General features: G+C 40.3%; 1 protein-coding gene across 1 annotated transcript in view; it reads right to left on the reverse strand.

The window, feature by feature from the left end:
- Positions 1-18,513, reverse strand: part of LOC127424582 (calcineurin-binding protein cabin-1-like) — a 155,862-nt gene that overhangs the window by 57,575 nt on the left and 79,774 nt on the right.

Below are 18,513 nucleotides of genomic sequence, written 5' to 3' on the forward strand. Positions count from 1 at the left end.
ATGCAGCTAGATTATAATGCGATGGCTCGCGTCTTATTGTATCATAATATGTGTGTCACTGTGCATTTCTTATCGTGAAGAAAATTGGCAATACACACCTTTATTAATAAGAGAGAGTTTGTTTTTGAGAGTTAAAGATGGATTGAAGTGAACAGAAAGGTGAGAGAGGGTAGTCTTCGCCCCATTATACACTACAACAAAATACGTTTTTGATTTGTTTTTGTTTTGGCTTGTTTTCCAATATAAATATCTAAAACTCCTTTAAAACAACGTACATTTACTTTAGCAGCTATACTGCAGAAGAAAAAATTGTTATCTGAGAATGTTGAATATAATATTAAAAATACAAATATTTTAAAATATCTAAAAATCCTTTAAAAAAAAAAGATGCATTCACCCGAGAAGCAGCATATAAGATATTTAGACTTGCTTTTAGAGAATAGATCTTGAATACAAGTATATTTTGTCTTTACTGCACTCGCAGAAGTATAACCAAGTGACAAAATACACTTATATTTGTCTCTTAAAGCAAGTCTAAATATCTTATGCATTGCTTCTCAAGTAAATGTATTTTTAGACTATTTTAAATGGAAAACAAGACAAAAACACTTGAGAACAATTTTTTTGCAGTTAATTTTTTAATAATTTTAATAATCTTTTACTGAATTAAACTTTATAAAAATAATTTTTTCCTTTAATTCAGTGAATATCATTTAGAGGTATTTTTAAAAGATGATTTTGTCTGCTTTATTGTTTGGAAGCACGTTTAATACAACCTTAAGTCGGGGCACAAGCTCAATAGTTGTCTAAGAGCTAATGATTAATCATTGCAATAATCACCCAAATAATCGTTCTAATAATCGTTTGATTAGTCGATTATCAAAATAATAATTAGCTGCAGCCCTACTGCATAGAGTTTGTTTCTGGCATAATGCATCCTTCAAAGTAGCCAGCTGTGTCTCCAACAAGCAGAGAACTTCTTAGAGTAAACATCAATTAAAGAAAATAGTCAGTTTTAAAACAGAATCATGCAGAAGTTAAAATTTGGTGCAAGCATCCATTCAACAGTCTTTCATTTAAATTATCAAAACAGTGAAGCCCAGTTTTCCGTAGTGCTTGAATCTTTCTGACTGCCCTAAAAACAGGAATGTGAGGGGGAAAGGGGAGACTGATTGAGTTAGAGCTGGCAGACAACCATGTTTGGACATTTGGACATTCCAGAAAATGTAGGTAATAGCACAGAGAACACTGGAAATTGAGGCAGTGGGTGTAGGGGAGAGAATATACAGGAATGAAAAAGGAGAGGGAAAAAGGAATGTGAAGCAAGAAAGATAGATCTGGTTGTTTATTTGCATGCAGCATCATCTAGTGATGCATCTGCTATTCATCATATTAAGACCAAATCAGCACATGTCAGGACGATGAGATGAGTAGGGTTATGGGGAGAACTTTGGGCTGTAGTTGGTAGGTTGATGAGAAGCAGTGACTGAACTTCATACTGTATATTGGGAAGTCAGCTGTGAAAAGCTGCCCGCACTTACTAGTCGATTAGTTATGTCACTAGTTGATGGGTTGGGTATTGGTCGACTAATAGTGGATCACATGATCTGTACATAATCTGCGTCACATGTATTTGAATACAAATGCATTTGGAAATGTTTTTGGAATTACGCTTAAGCTGTCTGACTTCAGAGACGAACAATGACAAATGACTGCTACGATATAACCAGCCCAAAAATAAACATACATAACAGTCTTTGTTTTCAAGTCAAAGATATTTTAACCTCCAAAGTAAATTGATTCAATGTGATCATACAATCATAATATTGTGATGCAATGTCCATTAGTTATGTTATGTTTATGTTATGTTATATTTATTTTATGCAACATAAGAATGGGATCTGAATGCACATCAGATAGCCACATGAGGTGCTTCCATTGTTGACAGCTTTGTTGATAACAATGGGAACGAACTAGTTCTGTTTTGCATCAGTCTGGCAAGACTGGTTTAAGGAGCCAGTGCAAAGTCGATTTTTCAAACCCAGATCTGCATTTTTTGGCAGTGGAAACTTGCGAAACAGTTCTAGGTTGGGCATCGGCACCCTGTCGGAGAAAGAATAACAATAGTGGCATGCTCTGTCTAGAACAGATTTTCCACCTCTGAACAATAAACACTACATTTTACAGACCAGCATCAGTGGCTGCCATAACACATAGCTTTGGATGTGAAACAGCAGTCAGAGAGAGATGCTTGCTGAGAATGTGTGTGTTTGTGTCTAAAAGGATTTTGCCCTTTCACTGCAGGTATTACCCAAAGCCCATCCAGCAGGACACAGGGGATGGATAGATATGGGAGAGAGTCAAGAGGCGGCATGTGCTGATGGATGGATTTGAGAGGAAGGCAGGAGGGGGCATGTCCTGATGGACAGATACAAGAGAGCGGCAGGAAGAAGCATGTCCAGATGGACATATAAAAAAGAGAGGCAGGAGGGGCATGTCCTGATGGAGAGATACAAGAGAGAAGCAGGAAGAGGCGTATCCAGATGGACATATACAAAAGAGAGGCAGAAGGGGGCGTGTCCTGATGGAGAGCCACAAGAGAGAAGCAAGAGGAGGCATGTCCTGATGGACATATACACTCACCGGCCACTTTATTAGGTACACCTGTACATCTACTTATTCATGTGATCATCTACCCAGCAAATCGTGTGGCATGCAGATAGACAAAAAACATCCAGCGAGCAGCAGTTCCGTGGGCATTAACAACTTGTTAATGACAGAGGTCAGAGGAGAATGGCCAGACTGATTCGAGCTGACAGGAAGGTGACAGTAACCCAAATAACCACGCGTTACAACAGCCCTATACAGAAAAGCATTTCTGAACATACAACACGTCGAACATTGAGCCGGATGGGCAACAGCAGCAGAAGACCCTTCCGGGTACCACTACTGTCAGCTAAGAACAGGAAACTGAGGCTGCAGTGGGCACATGCTCACCAAAAGTGGATAGTAGACGATTGGAAAAACATCGCCTGGTCTGAAAAATCTGGATTTCTGCTGAGTTACACAAATGGTTGGCCCACTGCAGCCTCAGTTTTCTGTTCTTGGCTGACAGAAGTGGAAGCCAACTTGGTCTTCTGCTGTTGTAGCCCCTCCGCCTCAAGGTTCGACGTGTTGTGCATTCTGAGATGCTATTCTGCTCACCACAATTGTACAGAGGGGTTATCCGAGTTACCGTAGCCTTTCTTTCAGCTCGAACCAGTCTGCCCATTCTCTGTTGACCTCTGTCATCAACAAGGCATTTCCGTCCACAGAACTGCCACTCACTGGATGTTTTTTGTTTTGGGCACCATTCTGAGTAAATTCTTGAGACTTTAGCGCATGAAAATCCCAGGAGATCAGCAGTTACAGAAATAACCCCATGGTCTAAATCACTGATATCACATTTTTTACCCATTCTGATGGTTGATGTGAACATTAACTTTAGCTCCTGACCCATATCTGCATGATTTTATACATTACACTGCTGCCACATGATTGACTGATTAGATAATTGCATGAATAAGTAGATGTACAGGTGGACCTAATAAAGTGGATGGTGAGTGTACAAAAGAGGCAGGAGCGGGCATGTCCTGATGGACATAAACAAGACACAAGCAGGAGGGGTCATGACATGAAGGACATATACAAAAGAGAGGAAGGAGGGTGTTGTGTACTGAATGATGGATACAGGAGAGGCAGGAGGGGGCGTGTCAGGATGGATGGATATTGGAGTAAGGCAGCAGGGTGCATGTCTTGATGGACATATATGGAAGAGGTAGGAGAGGGCGTGTCCTTATGAACAGATACGGGGAGAGGTGGGAGCGAGCTTGTCCTGAGGGATAGATACAGGAGAGGCAGGAGGGGGTGTGGATCAGTGGATGGAATGATACTCTATGTAACTCTGGCACAAAACCCTTGAACCGCTGTACTACAGTCCAAATAACACTGCTTTACAGCCAGATTACACACACAAACACATTAGTCATTGGTCATTCTTGCAATGCAGCTTACTGTATTACCACAGCAGCACTGTTGTTGTGAACAGTATGTTTTGGTAAGAGAAAAATGGGTTTGTAATAAAATGGGTTTGCATTTTTTAAAGTGGTCATGTCAACTTTACCTATATTAAAAGTAAAAAAATAAATAAATAAAAAATGCATGACATGACCACTTTAATACTATAATATACAGTACATTACAAATAAAACGTATTTTCATGTTGATGATAAATAATGTTTGTTTTACAAAATGCCATTATAATGTTCAAAACTTTCAAATGTGACATTTGACTGGTCACAAGACACAAAAACCGATGATGTTTGATCCTGAGGCAACATGCTTGAAAGCACAAAAGTATGTATAACATTTATTACAGAACATAATGCATGAGTTGTATGGAGTACTTTCATGATGCTTGTATAGTGAACTTCAGTCTTTTTTGGAGCTTGACAGCCTCTGTTCACTACACATTTGCTGTATGGAGATATTCAAAATTATTCAATATTCCTTTTGTGTTCCACAGAAGAAAATCAAACGGGTTTGGAACGAAATGAGGGTGAGTAAATTACAGTATAAAATAATTTTAGTTTTTGCTGGATTATTGCTTAAAATGTTACTTTTGGCAACCCAAATCATAACACATACTGAAGTTTTATGTTTAGCTGAGTAGTCTGCAGTCGATGTAGTTTCCATGTGTTCATGAGAATCAGCTATTCATAAAATGGAGAGATATAATACATCCCTCTCTCTTTCATAACTATTGGTTTTACACAATGTCTAAGGGGTAACCCTGGAATTTGATACATGTGGAGACTGTCTCATTATTTCTCAGTTTCTTTTTGTCTGGGAATAGCTATAACTTGAGGGACAACAAAACATGATGATAGGAAAATAAAGAACAGCTCTGTTTACATTTGTCTTAAGTCATAAAAGGAAGTTAAAAGCATTACTTCCACAGCAAATAAAATGCCTTGACGATTAAAGACGCTGAATACAGCTAATCATTGGAATTATAATCTGATTAGATTATATCCATTAGTATGAAAGAAGAAAACTTCTCGACTTCAGGCGTGCTCAATGTGCTTATTTATTGAAGCTCTACTATCAGAAAAAAAGCTTTAAAACCATACAAATTCAGTTCAATCAGCCTTCAAATGAGTAAACTGAAATGTCCAGAGCAAGAAGAAAAGCTGTCATGTCCGTTGCAGGCCTACAGCTGCAACTAATGTGATCAATATAATTTGACAGCAAAATCATTGAATTGTAGCGAACACAGCAGACACGGGTCTTCCCTCAACAAGCAAGCCCAGTCCTTTGAGCTTGAGTGCCAAAGAAAGTCTGTTTTCATTACCCACAAGGTCTTAAGATGGTGGAAATTTCCTACATTATACAGGCAAAAAAATCTAAAGACCAAAATACACAGTTGCCTTCGATACAAAGAGCTTTTCAAGCGGGAAGAATTCAGCAACACCAGAAGACATGTTTCTGATTAGCAGCTGTGTCACACAGTTCAGATTTTACACTTTTTACATTTGACAAACAGGGCGAAACCTTTTTGAACAGATACATTTTCTGTGTAATTGTAGAAATGTACATTGAGACTGAACATTGAGTGCTCCTTCAAGGGATTCCCTCTCATAACCCCAGCCTCACCTACTGCTAAAAGTGTCAAGTAAGCATTCAAAACTCCACACACTCATCTATGGCAGCATTTGCACTGCTCGTGGTAGTAGAACAGCATGTCAAAGAGGAGAAAAGCAGAAAGAAGGAAAGCAGGAACAAGGAGGTTCCCAGTTTTCTGACTCACACGGCACACTTTATCACTCCATTTCTGGTCATTACCGCTGCTCGTGTTGACGAAACGCAGGGTGCCAACAAGAGCACTAGCTAACTATTGCCTGCGTCATGCATCAACACTCAAAGCTTGCTCACACTTTCTGTCACTATGCTCTCTACTCTAACTCTAAAGCATTCCTTTTTCCCAGCTTCTTCCTCCAATTCCTACTTATAAAAAAAACAAAGAATATCTTGACAAACCAGGGAAAGGAGCAGGAAAAGGAAACCAAAGAGGGGAAATAATAGGAAGGAACTTACCATCACCGAGGAGAGCTACTCCACGCTCCGCCAGTATAAAGTGAGTAAGTGGGTTGTTTTTATTTTTTTTAATTTATTTTTTTCAACAAGAGAAGGCTAGCTATAGTCCAGGCTCAAGGGAGTGGGCTACACGCTTGCGGAGAGAGGAGAAAAGGTGAGAGATAGCTGAACAAGTGTGCCTCAAACAGTCGTGTGCTCTCTATCCTCTCTTTCCAGCCCTGCCATCGCAAAACAAAACACCCACGCTTCTCTTTCTCTGCTCTGGCCCCAACGCACTCGCTCGTGCTCTCTCTCCCTCCTCCCCTGTGCTTTCTCTCCTTCTCTGAACACAAGCGGAGAGACGGCCCCTTTAGAATGCAGCCAGCAAATCAGAGAATAGTTCTGTTTCTCAGCCCAGCAGTGCACACCCACACAAAACATACATACAAACAGAGAGAGAACATGCAACAGGATGTTGGTGTGGGTCAGAGGGTACAGGGTGTGCATGAAGACAAACAGATATATGAGGAGAGGAGGAGAGAAGACAAAAAATAAGAGATGAGAAGAGAGGAAGCAAAGAAGTATGAACAAGAAGACATGAAAAGATGGTATGAGACAAAAAGAGAAGATATGACACAAGAAGAGATGAGAAGAGAGGAAGAAAAGAGGCATGAACAAGAAGACATGAAAAGATGATATCAAACAAGAAGAGATAAGAAGAGAAGACATGAACAAGAAGCCACAAGATAAGACAAAATGAAATAAGAAATGAGGAGACAAGAAGTTATGAGAAAAGACACGAACGAGAAGACAAGATGATGAAACAAGAGATAAGAAAAGATGAGATGTGAACGAAAATAAAAAACGAGATGTTACGAGACAGGAAGAGAAGATATGAGACAAGAGATGAGAAGAGATGACATGAACAAGTAGACACAAGAGACAATACAAGACAAGAAGAAATCAGGAGACAAGAAGTTACGAGAAGACAACACAACACAAGACCGAGACAAAAAGAGACTAGAAGAGATGATAAAAAAGTTACAAGAGAAGAGATGACACAGGAACGAGAAGAAAAGACGAGAACGAGAATATAAAACGAGGTGTTACGAGAAGAGAAGTTATGAGACAAGAAAAGATTACATGAACAAGACGCAAGAGGAGACAATACAAGATGAGAAGAAATGAGAGGAGACAAGAAGTTACGAGAAGAGAGAAGACACTACAAGACTATGAGACAAGAAACAGAAGAAATGACAAGAAAAGTTACGAGAAGAGACATAAACGAGAAGACAAGATGATACAAGACAAGAGATGAGAAAAGATGAGAAGCTGACATGTGAATAAGAAGAAATGACGAGATGATATAAGACAAGAGACACGAGATGATAAAAGATGAATGAGAAGAAATGATGAGACCACACGGGACAAGAAGAGACAAGACAAGTTACAAGAAGAAGAGGTTACGAGAAGAGATGTGAATGAGAAAACAACACCACTATGAGGCAAGAACAGACAAGAAAACACCAGCAATGAGAAGAGATGAAACGTGAACAAGTAGACAATACAAGACAAGAAGAGATGAGAGAAGACAAGTTGAGACAAGATGAGATGCGAGCAAGATGATACGAGATGAGACTAGACGAGACAATATGAGACAAGAAGAGATGAGAAAATTTGAGATGTGAACAAGACGTCAAGCAAGACAATACGAGATGAGAATAAATTAGAGAAAGCAAGAGGAGACATGAAGAGAAGTTACGACAAGAGAGGAGACATGAATGAGAACACACAACAGCACTATACAAGATGAGATAAGAAGAGAAGAAAAGTTACAATATGAGAAGAGATGAGATGTGAATGAGAAGACATAACGAGATGACATGAGACAAGAGGTGAGAAAAGATGAGATGACGACAAGACAAGAGATAAGAAAAGGTGACCCTGTTACGAGAAGAAAACGAAACAGGGTTTTGTAACCCTGTTACAAAACGAAAAGAAAATACAAAACGATATGAGACAAGAAGAGACATTAAAAGATAAGATGTGAAAAAGATGATACAAAATGAAAGACAACACGAGAAAAGATGAGACAACATGAGACGGGAAGTTACGAGACAAGAAGTTATGAGACAAGGCGAGATGTGAATGAGAAGACACAACACAAGACAAGAGACGATAAAAGATGAGAAGAAAGCTATGAGATGAAAACAGATGAAACGTGAATGAGAAGACATAAGACATGATATGAGACAAGAGATAAGAAAAGATGAGAAGTTATGAGACAAGAACTGATAAAAGACGAGACATGAAAGAGAAGAAATGACAAGATGATACGAGACAAGTAACAGAATGAGATGTGAACAAGATGAGATGAGCAGAGATGAGACAAGACGAGACCCTAAAGCCCGATTTATACTATGGAAGCCACCAAACTTTTTTCTCCTGGACGAACGAAGCCGCCGTTTATACTATGTCGTTTTAAAATTAATTTGTTGAGGGTGATGTCACAGTGTTTAACGTACTGTTCCAGCCACGGAAGTAATGCCAATAATGCAGGTTTTTCTCTTCGTGGATCGCCACTTTTAGCACTGTATCGCTTTGCTTTTTTAAACTAGTCACGGAGCCCCTTCCACATTTGGTGACGAGTTATTTGACCCGAGTTCATATAACCTCCAATTTCTCTCCACGCATTTGTCGTGGCCACGCTTTCTTTGTTGAATTTGTGCAGTGAATCATATAAAAAAGGATACTTCTGCACAATTTCTGAGAGACAGGCTTCAAAGTTATCCATTTTAACGACAGTAACCTAGGTAACAACTACTCAGCTGGCACACACGATTGTAAAATCCTCACGTCCAAACCACACCCACAACTGGTTTTGACCAATCATCAATGCTCTTCGACCAGACGAGTTCTCCTAGGTTTGAGAATTTCAGAGATGTGTGCGAACAGGAGAAATATCAGCAAACGAACACACTGGCAGAACAAAAATGTCACTGTATTTTGTCATCATTTGTAGGCGAACTAAGCAAAGCCTGTTCACCCAGCAAGTATAAATCAGCCTTTATTCAGGGAAAACCCTTTTTCTGCAGGCAGCGATACACAGACTCAGAGAAGACACAAGTGCAGTTACCCAGGTTGTACCTTCATCAAACAGCACTCATTTCCCCTTCCTCCTCTGTTAATGTTTGTGGTTTTCTACTGTGACAACACCACACACACATGCGTTAACACACATCTGGCATTTTCAACCTCCTGCTGTTAACAGGAACATCTACATGCAAATCATGCTGACCATGTTCACATACTGAGCTTTCACATACCAGCACTTCACACGGCAACAACGAGGCACAACATTTACATGTAATTTAGTATGTTGTCAAACACTCCTGATCTTGTAAGTGACAGACATGTCTTTCATTCGGAAGAGCTTCAGGCAGAGTTCAATCCACTAAAGGTCAGAGTTTAAGGTCAAGTGTTTCATTGCAAAAGGCTTGTTGCTTTAAATTGCTCCTGCCTTAACTTACACAACTACACATTACATTCCACTGAGCAGCATGAAGAATGACAAAACCTTGAAGAGAACACATAGCTTCTTAAAACAGTATGGCCATAAATTACAGCATATTAGAACTGTTCAGGCAACCAGCAAAGAAAACAGCATGGACAGTCAAAGGTGGCAGCATGTATGAAGTTAGTTGTTAATGTGCCTTTCAAAAAAAAAAAAAAAAGTTCATGAAAATCTAAATCTGTGAAAACATAAAATGGTCGAAACAGCCCTTTCCTATTATGATCTAACATTACAACACATTCCTTTCATATAACAAAGGTCTTAGTGGGGAAAAATATTTACCATTAGATTTTTTACAGTTTTGCTTGCCTGTGCAAAAACTGCTGCCACTATCCAGGGTGTTGTGGGTGGTTCCCAGGGCGTTGCATAGCGGTTGTTAAGGCATTCAGAGTTGTTTTTAGCATGTTGCTATACAGTTGCTAAGGTGTTCATAGTGGCTTTTAGCACATTGTTATACAATTACTAGGGTGCAGGTTTATAATAGTTTTGAATTTTTATATATACTTTTTTATTTTCCATTTTATTTTCAATTTGTTCTTTCATTTAGTATAGTTTCCATTAGTTTACACTGCAAAAATAAATGCTGTAATTTTACAGTAAAAAAACTGTAATTAAAAAAAAATTGTATTTTGTAATTTACAGTATTATTGTATTTTGCTATGAATTCTGGTAGCATAATATAAAGTTGCTGTCAATTTTACAGTAATATTTACAACAAAAATTGTTTTATGCAAATTACAGTATTATTGTATTTTGTACTGAATTCTGGGAGCATGATATCCAGTAGCATTTAGCCTACTGCATGTTTTATTTGTAGTCAAAATTGACTATGTAATGAAAGATTTACACATTTAAGATACAATGCAGTTATTTATATTATGTACATATCTAAAAAACAAACAAACCAAAAAACAAATCCATCATTGCGGTTGCCGCACTGGCGCATCATGCGTGACGTCATCAGAAGAGTCGGCGTGGACTGTCCGTCCGCACGCTGCTCGAAAAGGGTTTCCCGCTTCGTTTTCTTGTGCTCGCTCTCCATTTTACTTTTGAATCAAGCGCACACACCACGACTGCCCCAGACTTGCAGAGGACCACTGCGTGGAATCGGAATTACGGGTGGGACGGACAAGGTATCAAGGTGAGTGACCCCAAAATTTTACGTTGCTCTTTTATCCAGTCATTATTTTTCCACTACCGTATGAACTTTTTTATTAAATACCGTGGTTTAATGCTACTGAATTGTGATAACTAGCCATTAACTACGGGACAAACCTAATTAGTTAGCATGTGTTGCTTCCTCTTAGTGTTTAATGTTTAGTAGCTTTTGTGACAGTGATTTTTTCTAAAGGCTAACATTGTGTAAGGTTGCATGTTATTCACATGTTGTTTAGCTAGGACTGATGTCTGGTTCAACCATCGCAGGCTACTGAAAATTTGGGCGCAGAGCCACATGTGTGCAACTTTGTGTATGAATTTCCTTAATTTGCTCTCATTCAGACACAAGGCTATCAGTGAGGTCAGGAACTGATTTTGGTCGATGGGGCCTGACATACAGTTGCTGTTCCAGTTCACCCCAAAAGTGATCAGTGGGGTTCAGGTCTGGGCTTTGTGCAGGCCAGTCAATTTCTTCCATGCCAAAAGTTTGGAATAATGTACAGATTTTGCTGTTTTGGAGATGTGTATGACTTTCCTTCTTCAGCAGAACCGAAATGAAAAATATTATAAGCAGATTTCAGTAGTGGTGCACCAATCAGGAAATTTGAGGCCGATACCAATCTCAGATTTTGCAAGTTATATGCTGCAGTTACACCAATCAGCCACAACATTAAAACCACCTGCCTAATATTGTGTAGGTCCCCCTCATGCCACCAAAACAGCACCAACCCGCATCTCAGAATAGCATTCTGAGATGCTATTCTTCTCACCACAATTGTACAGAGCGGCTATCTAAGTTACCGTAGACTGTCAGATCGAAACAGTCTGGCCATTCTCTGTTGACCTCTCTCATCAACAAGGTGTTTCCATCCACAGAACTGCCCCTCACAGGATGTTTTTTTGTTTTTGGCACCATTCTGAGAAAATTCCAGAGACAGTTATGCATGAAATTTCCAGGAGATCAGCAGTTACAGAAATACTCAAATCAGCCCGTTTGCCACCAACAATCATCTATGCGATTATCCAATCAGCCAATCATGTGGCAGCAGTGCAGTGCATAAAATCATGTAGATACAGGTCAGGAGCTTCAGTTAATGTTCACATCAACCATCAGAATGGGGAAAAATGTGATCTCAGTGATTTGGACCGTGGCATGATTGTTGGTGCCAGATGGGCTTGTTTGAGTATTTCTGTAACTGCTGATCTCCTGGGATTTTCATGCACAACAGTCTCTAGAATTTACTCCGAATGGTGCCTAAAACAAAAAAACATCCATTGAGTGGGAGTTCTAAGCGGGACTTCAGTGGGAGTGAATGGGAGACGGAAACGTCTTGTTGATGAGAGAGGTCAACAGAGGATGGCCAGACTGGTTCGAACTGACAGTCTACGGTAACTCAGATAACCGTTCTGTACAATTGTGGTGAGAAGAATAGCATCTCAGAATGCTATTCTGATTTTGATGGCACAAGGGGGACCTGTTTAAAACTCTTGAGAGGGTCTTATTCAACCAGTTGTCTGCTTTTCTCTCACGGAACAGCCTACTCGACAGACATCAGTCTGGCTTCAAAAAAGGGCACTCAACAGAGACTGCCCTCTTGTCAGTAGCTGAAACCCTGCGACTGGCGAGAGCTAACTCCAAATCATCCGTCCTCATCCTCCTTGACTTCTCTGCTGCCTTCAACACAGTGAACCACAAGATCCTTCTGTCCACCCTCTCTGACCTGGGCATCACAGGAACTGTGCTTAGATGGTTTATATCATATCTGACTGGCAGGTCGTTCAAGGTCTCCTGGAGAGGAGAGGTGTCCAAGACACACCAGCTAACCACTGGGGTTCCTCAATGATCCGTGCTTGGACCCCTCCTCTTCTTGATATACACAACATCACTCGGACCGGTCACTGAGGCACATGGCTTTTCCTGCCATTGCTACGCAGATGATACACAGCTCTACCTGTCGTTCCAGCCTGATGACTCTACTATCTCAGCTCATATCTCTGCCTGCCTCTCGGACATTTCATCCTGTATGAAGGAATGACACCTTCAGCTCAACCTTGCCAAGACAGAACTCCTTGTGATCCCAGCCAACCCATCTGTTGACCACAACCTCACTAATAATCTTGGTTCAACTACACTAACACCAACCAGAACAGCCCAGAACCTTGGAGTGGTGGTAGAGACCAGCTTAATTTCATTGCACACATCTCATTAACCGCCCGGTCATGCAGATTCACGCTTTACAACATCAGGAAAATCAGACATTTCCTGTCTGAATATGCTACACGAAGGGTCTTCAACCAGGTGTCCGCGGTGGTAACGCAGGGGGTCCACAAATTATTGTTTGATCCACCATTGGTGGCATTTGTAGTAATCACTCACACACGAGCGAACGACAGTGAGAGACAGGAGTATGAATTATCGACATGTTGAAGTCCTTCGCAGCTGCATGCCAAATATTAATGTGTGACTAAACAGCGCTAGTCAGCAGAAGCGAGCAGCCCGGACAACCCCTTCACATGACCACTGCTTATCACGAGCCGCTCAATGCGTGACAGACATCAAGTTCAGCAGCGCTGCAGTGGAGGGTCGCGTGAGTAAATGCGCCTACTTTGCGTTGGTCATGCTGTGCGGTTGAGCAGAGAACAGCCTGCTTTCAGAACAATAGCGTAATTGCCTGGTGTAAATAAATTGTTACTGCTGAGATTATCAAGCTGGCATACACGGTCCTTAACGTTCCACACACACACACAAGAAGGTGACTCTCAAATCAACATAATTCAAGGTGCACTCAGTCATTGTTTTCCTCATTACAAATATTTACTCAATGAAATCAACAGTCATTTTAAAATATATGCATAAAATCGATCACTCACATGAGATGAAGACTCCATTTTATTAACATTATAAAAGTTGTTTTATTCTGCATGGAAAGGGTTTGTCTGTTTTTTTGTCTGTCTGTCTCTGTCTGTCTGTCTATCTATCTGTCTGTCTTTTTCTTTCTTTTTGGAGGAGGTTTGGCACAGGGATTTACAAAGAATTTAAAAATCTCACTTCATGTCAAAAATGTTGCAGACCCTTGCTGTACATCCCTGCTGAAAAGACCAGCTAAAACCAGCTTAAGCTGGTTGCCTGGTTTTAGATGGTCGTCCAGCCCAGCCAGGCTGGTCAGTTAGTTTGCTGATGATACGACAGTGGTAGGTCTGATCACTGACAATGATGAAACAGCCTACAGAGAGGAGGTGCACACTCTGACACACTGGTGTCAGGAGCACAACCTCTCCCTCAACGTCAGTAAGACAAATGAGCTTGTGGTGGACTTCAGGAGAAGAGATAGAGAACACAGCCCCATCACCATCAATGGAGCACCAGTGGAGAGAGTCAGCAACTTCAAGTTCCTCGGTGTCCACATCACTGAGGAACTCACATGGTCCGTCCACACTGAGGCCATTGTGAAGAAGGCTCATCAGCGCCTCTTCTTCCTGAGACGGCTGAGGAAGTTTGGAATGAACCGCCACATCCTCACACGGTTCTATACCAGCACTGTAGAGAGCATCCTGACTGGCTGCATCTCCGCCTGGTACGGCAATAGCACCGCCCACAAACACAAAGCCCTCCCTCCAGGACATATATACCAGGCGGTGTGTGAAAAAAGCTCGGAGGATCATCAGAGACTCCAGCCATCCGGGCCATGGGCTGCTCTCACTGCTACCATCAGGCAGGTGGTATCGCAGCATCAGCACCCACACCAGCCGACTACATGACAGCTTCTTCCCCCAAGCAATCAGACTTTTGAACTCTTGATCTCTCACGATCAAAATACATCAGCACTGCACTTTATTAATCTTACACTGGACTGTCATAATTATATTATCTCTTAACAACACACTGGCAACTTACTATCAACCGTCAGCCTGAATATCAATAGAGTAAAATACAACCTACTGTACATTTTATATATACTATATATACTATTTTTATTGTATAATGTGTATTCTATATTGTATGTATTGTATACTGTACATTGTATGTTTTTATTTGTATATTGTGTTATGTGTAATTATGTGTATATTAGATTTTAAATTGTGTTGTGTAAATCTGATGTTTACTGTAAATGGTATATGTCTCATCACTGTCACGACTACTATGTTGCTCGGAACTGCACCCAAGAATTTCACACACTATTGCACTTGTGTATATGGTTGTGTGACAATAAAAGTGATTTGATTTGATTTGAGTTAGCTGGTTTCAGAGGGGGTTTGAACACTTTTTAGCTGGTCAGACTGGGAGGCAGCTAAGACTATCCTGACCAGCCAAGACCACCCTGACCAGCTAAGGCCAGGCTGGGCGACCAGCTAAATGCTTATGCTGGTTTTAGCTGGTCTTTTCAGCAGGGCAACATTTAATGATTATTTATATGGCTCTAACACTCAATTTTATACAATATGTAATGGGGATCCTGGCTCCATCTCTCTGCCCACCAAGGGGTCCTTGGCCTGAAAATGGTTGAAGACCCCTGTGCTACACAGCTTCTGGTCCAAGCTCTGGTCATTTCAAGACTGGACTACTGCAATGCTCTGTTGGCTAGCCTTCCAGCTAACACAATTAAGGCACTGCAGATGATCCAGAATGCAGCAGCACATCTGGCCTTCAATCAGCCAAAAAGGGTTCATGTCACCCCACTCTTGATTTCACTCCACTGGCTACCTGTAGCTGCCCGCATCAAATCCAAAGCTTTGACTCTGACTTTCAAGACAGCCAATGGAACCGCACCCTCTTACTTCAATTCACTTCTTCAGGTCTATGCTTCAACTCGCTCACTGCTGTCTATGAACGAAGGCATCACAAAGAGGCTCAAAGTCTATTTCACAATCGTTCAGTTTCTCTGCTCCTCTGTGGTGGAATGAACTTCCAGCCTCCTCACGATCTGCTGTTACCTTCTCAACATTCAAGAACCAGCTGAAAACACATCTGTTCCGCGAGCACTTAACCAACCCACACTAACTGCACTTTCTACTGCACTTAACTGTAAAAAAAACAAAACATCCTTGTCTGTCTCTTTCTTCTGTGCTAGCATCTTTACTACTCCAGCCACTGTGAGAACTTGGTAGTCCTATACTGCAGATGTTGTTAAACTTTGTATGACAAATTGCTTGCTATGTGTCTCATTTGTAAGTCGCTCTGGATAAAAGCTTCTGCTAAATGACTAAATGTAAATGTATTTTTCAAGGTTTTTTTTTTCTTCAGGAATATCAGAATATCCACATTATCGGAGGAAAGTGCGGCTTTGTTAGCACTGACAATGTCCCCTGCTGGACAATTACAGCGTGTGCTTGTTTATATAGAGTTGGCACTACAGAATTACTGAAATGCGTTTTCTTATAGGAACTTTATAACACGTTAAGCTTAAATCCTGTGTTTTCGACGACGGAGTATGGTCACATATCTGCAGCAATAAATACTCCTATGGCATTCGTTATCGCTTTAATCCTGTCTGCTTGAACGCCGTGGCCAGACAAACTTGCACAGGCTGTTAATGCTTTGCTCCCGTAAGCTCAAGAGTCACAAGTGGATGATGTCGCCACAAATGTGCTTCCTGAGCAAGGCTGCCGATAAGGAAGGACAACTGGACCTTTCGTCCTGGGCCCGGGCGGAAAGTCTGTTCCATATTGTGTATCGCATCCAAGCACATTCAGCGGGAGACATGGAAATAAACATAGAGAGAGCGCGCGAAAGCCGCCGGGGCATGTCTAATTCAATGGCTTAGTCTAGCGGACATTCCACAATGGCTACCATTGCATACACCACTTTGTAAGTTAAAGGCATTGTGAATGCCGTTTAATGTTGTCCTGAAAGGTTGAACAATTTAGAGAATGACTGGTACCATGATCAATGATCAGAAAACAGCTGGACATGAGACATGATCCAGGCAGCACTGTCATTAACTACCCTGTATTCAGTGGAGTTGAGCTTTCGCTGGGCAAATGGCTGTGGTGAGAGTCAGTGGTCCAGAGAGAGCAGGAGAGTAGGTGGCTACAAACGTAAGCAAATATGCCTGAGTGTGTGTGGATGTGGGAGAGAAAATGTGTTTGGGTGATCTGTTTAAGTTTGGGCCAGTGAATGCACCCAGAGCCCAGGGCAAACTAGAGCAGCCTGACCCATATCACTCAAACACACAAAACAGCTGCCTCTCCAATGTTTTTAGGAGGAAAACGTGAACTGATAGCCTAAATATGATTCACTACACAACAAATGTACAGTATATCCTATATATTCTCTCTCTTTTAGACTATGTTTTTAAAATTAAAATAAACCATTTAATTTTTCAGAAAAAGTGAACCAGGGCTCCCCATATGAAATCAACACAAATTAATTTCTTTGACTTTTCCTTGACCTTTCCAGTCATTCATGATTACTGGATAAGGATTTTTAAAAATCACTTTAGAGATTGCATGGGCAGATTTCCATTTGTATGTCAGTTTCCAAGCTTCTGAATTAATAGATGGAAGCGATTACACCGTGTCCTAACCAGATGGGATGTGTTAAGTTTCCAGCAACAAGCAATTTTTCTGTCTACACAGGATGCGACATGGCACATGACTTTCCTATATGAAAATACTAATAAATTATAATGAAATCAGAACAGTCAGTTGGAACAGTCTGTTCATTAAACAAATCATTTTCTCACTGAAGCTGCATATTGGCATATGCTTTCTATGGCAAGCCCAGACGGGATAAATATACAATCGCATACATACACAGGGCAAAGTTACTTTATGAGTCGCATTCTAATTCAGTCTATTGCCATTGTTTATGCTCACGTGGTACTCCTGTTGTTATCTCCACGTCAGAGGGAGTCCTCAGCCAAAATAAAGTTGTTCTGAACCGCCTAGTAAGTGTCACAGCTGGTTAGGACAAAAACTCTGATCAACATAGAAAAGGTACCTTTTATTGAGTGTCACGTCTGGTTAGGACACGGTGTATTGCTTATTAGTGCACAAATGTCTCCAATAATTCCCTCAACAGTAAGAATGATGTTATTACTGTGGCTTACTGCAAGTTTTAAAGCAACACCTAGCCGATTCAATATTTTAGAGGAGAGCAAAACTACAAAAATACATATTTCCTGTCAAAATTTCCATGACTTTACGATGTTACTCATTTGCATCACCTAGAAATCCAACTTTCAAAATTCCCTGATATTTCAAGTTTTCCATAACCGTGGGAACCAGGCTTATTATAGTTCTGAATTTTTTTATTTCGTAATAATTTTATTTAAATTAAAATTTCAAAACTGAATATTCTGTTCTATAACTGTTAGTTTTTCTTTTTAGCTTCAGTTTAGTTTTATTAAGTATATTTTTTATTTTTTATTTTTATTTTAGTGCTACCAAAGTTAATGCATGAACTGATATAATTTAAATATTTTTAACTTTAAATTTCTCAGGACCATCTCGTGTTATCTAGTGTCATTTTCATGTTTTGGGTATTAATGGTTGTGAATAAAAAAAAACTAAATTACAGTAAAATTAATTTTTAATTTTTTTTTATTATTATTTTTGGTGTCGTGAAAATGCATTTGGTTTTAGTTTCAGTATTTCCTATTGTGCATGTTTTTATTTTATTTCAGTAACAGAAAAGTTTTTCATGGGAGTTAACGGTGATAACACTG

The sequence above is a fragment of the Myxocyprinus asiaticus genome, chromosome 33 (assembly GCF_019703515.2).
Source record: "Myxocyprinus asiaticus isolate MX2 ecotype Aquarium Trade chromosome 33, UBuf_Myxa_2, whole genome shotgun sequence".
Lineage (NCBI taxonomy): Eukaryota > Metazoa > Chordata > Actinopteri > Cypriniformes > Catostomidae > Myxocyprinus > Myxocyprinus asiaticus.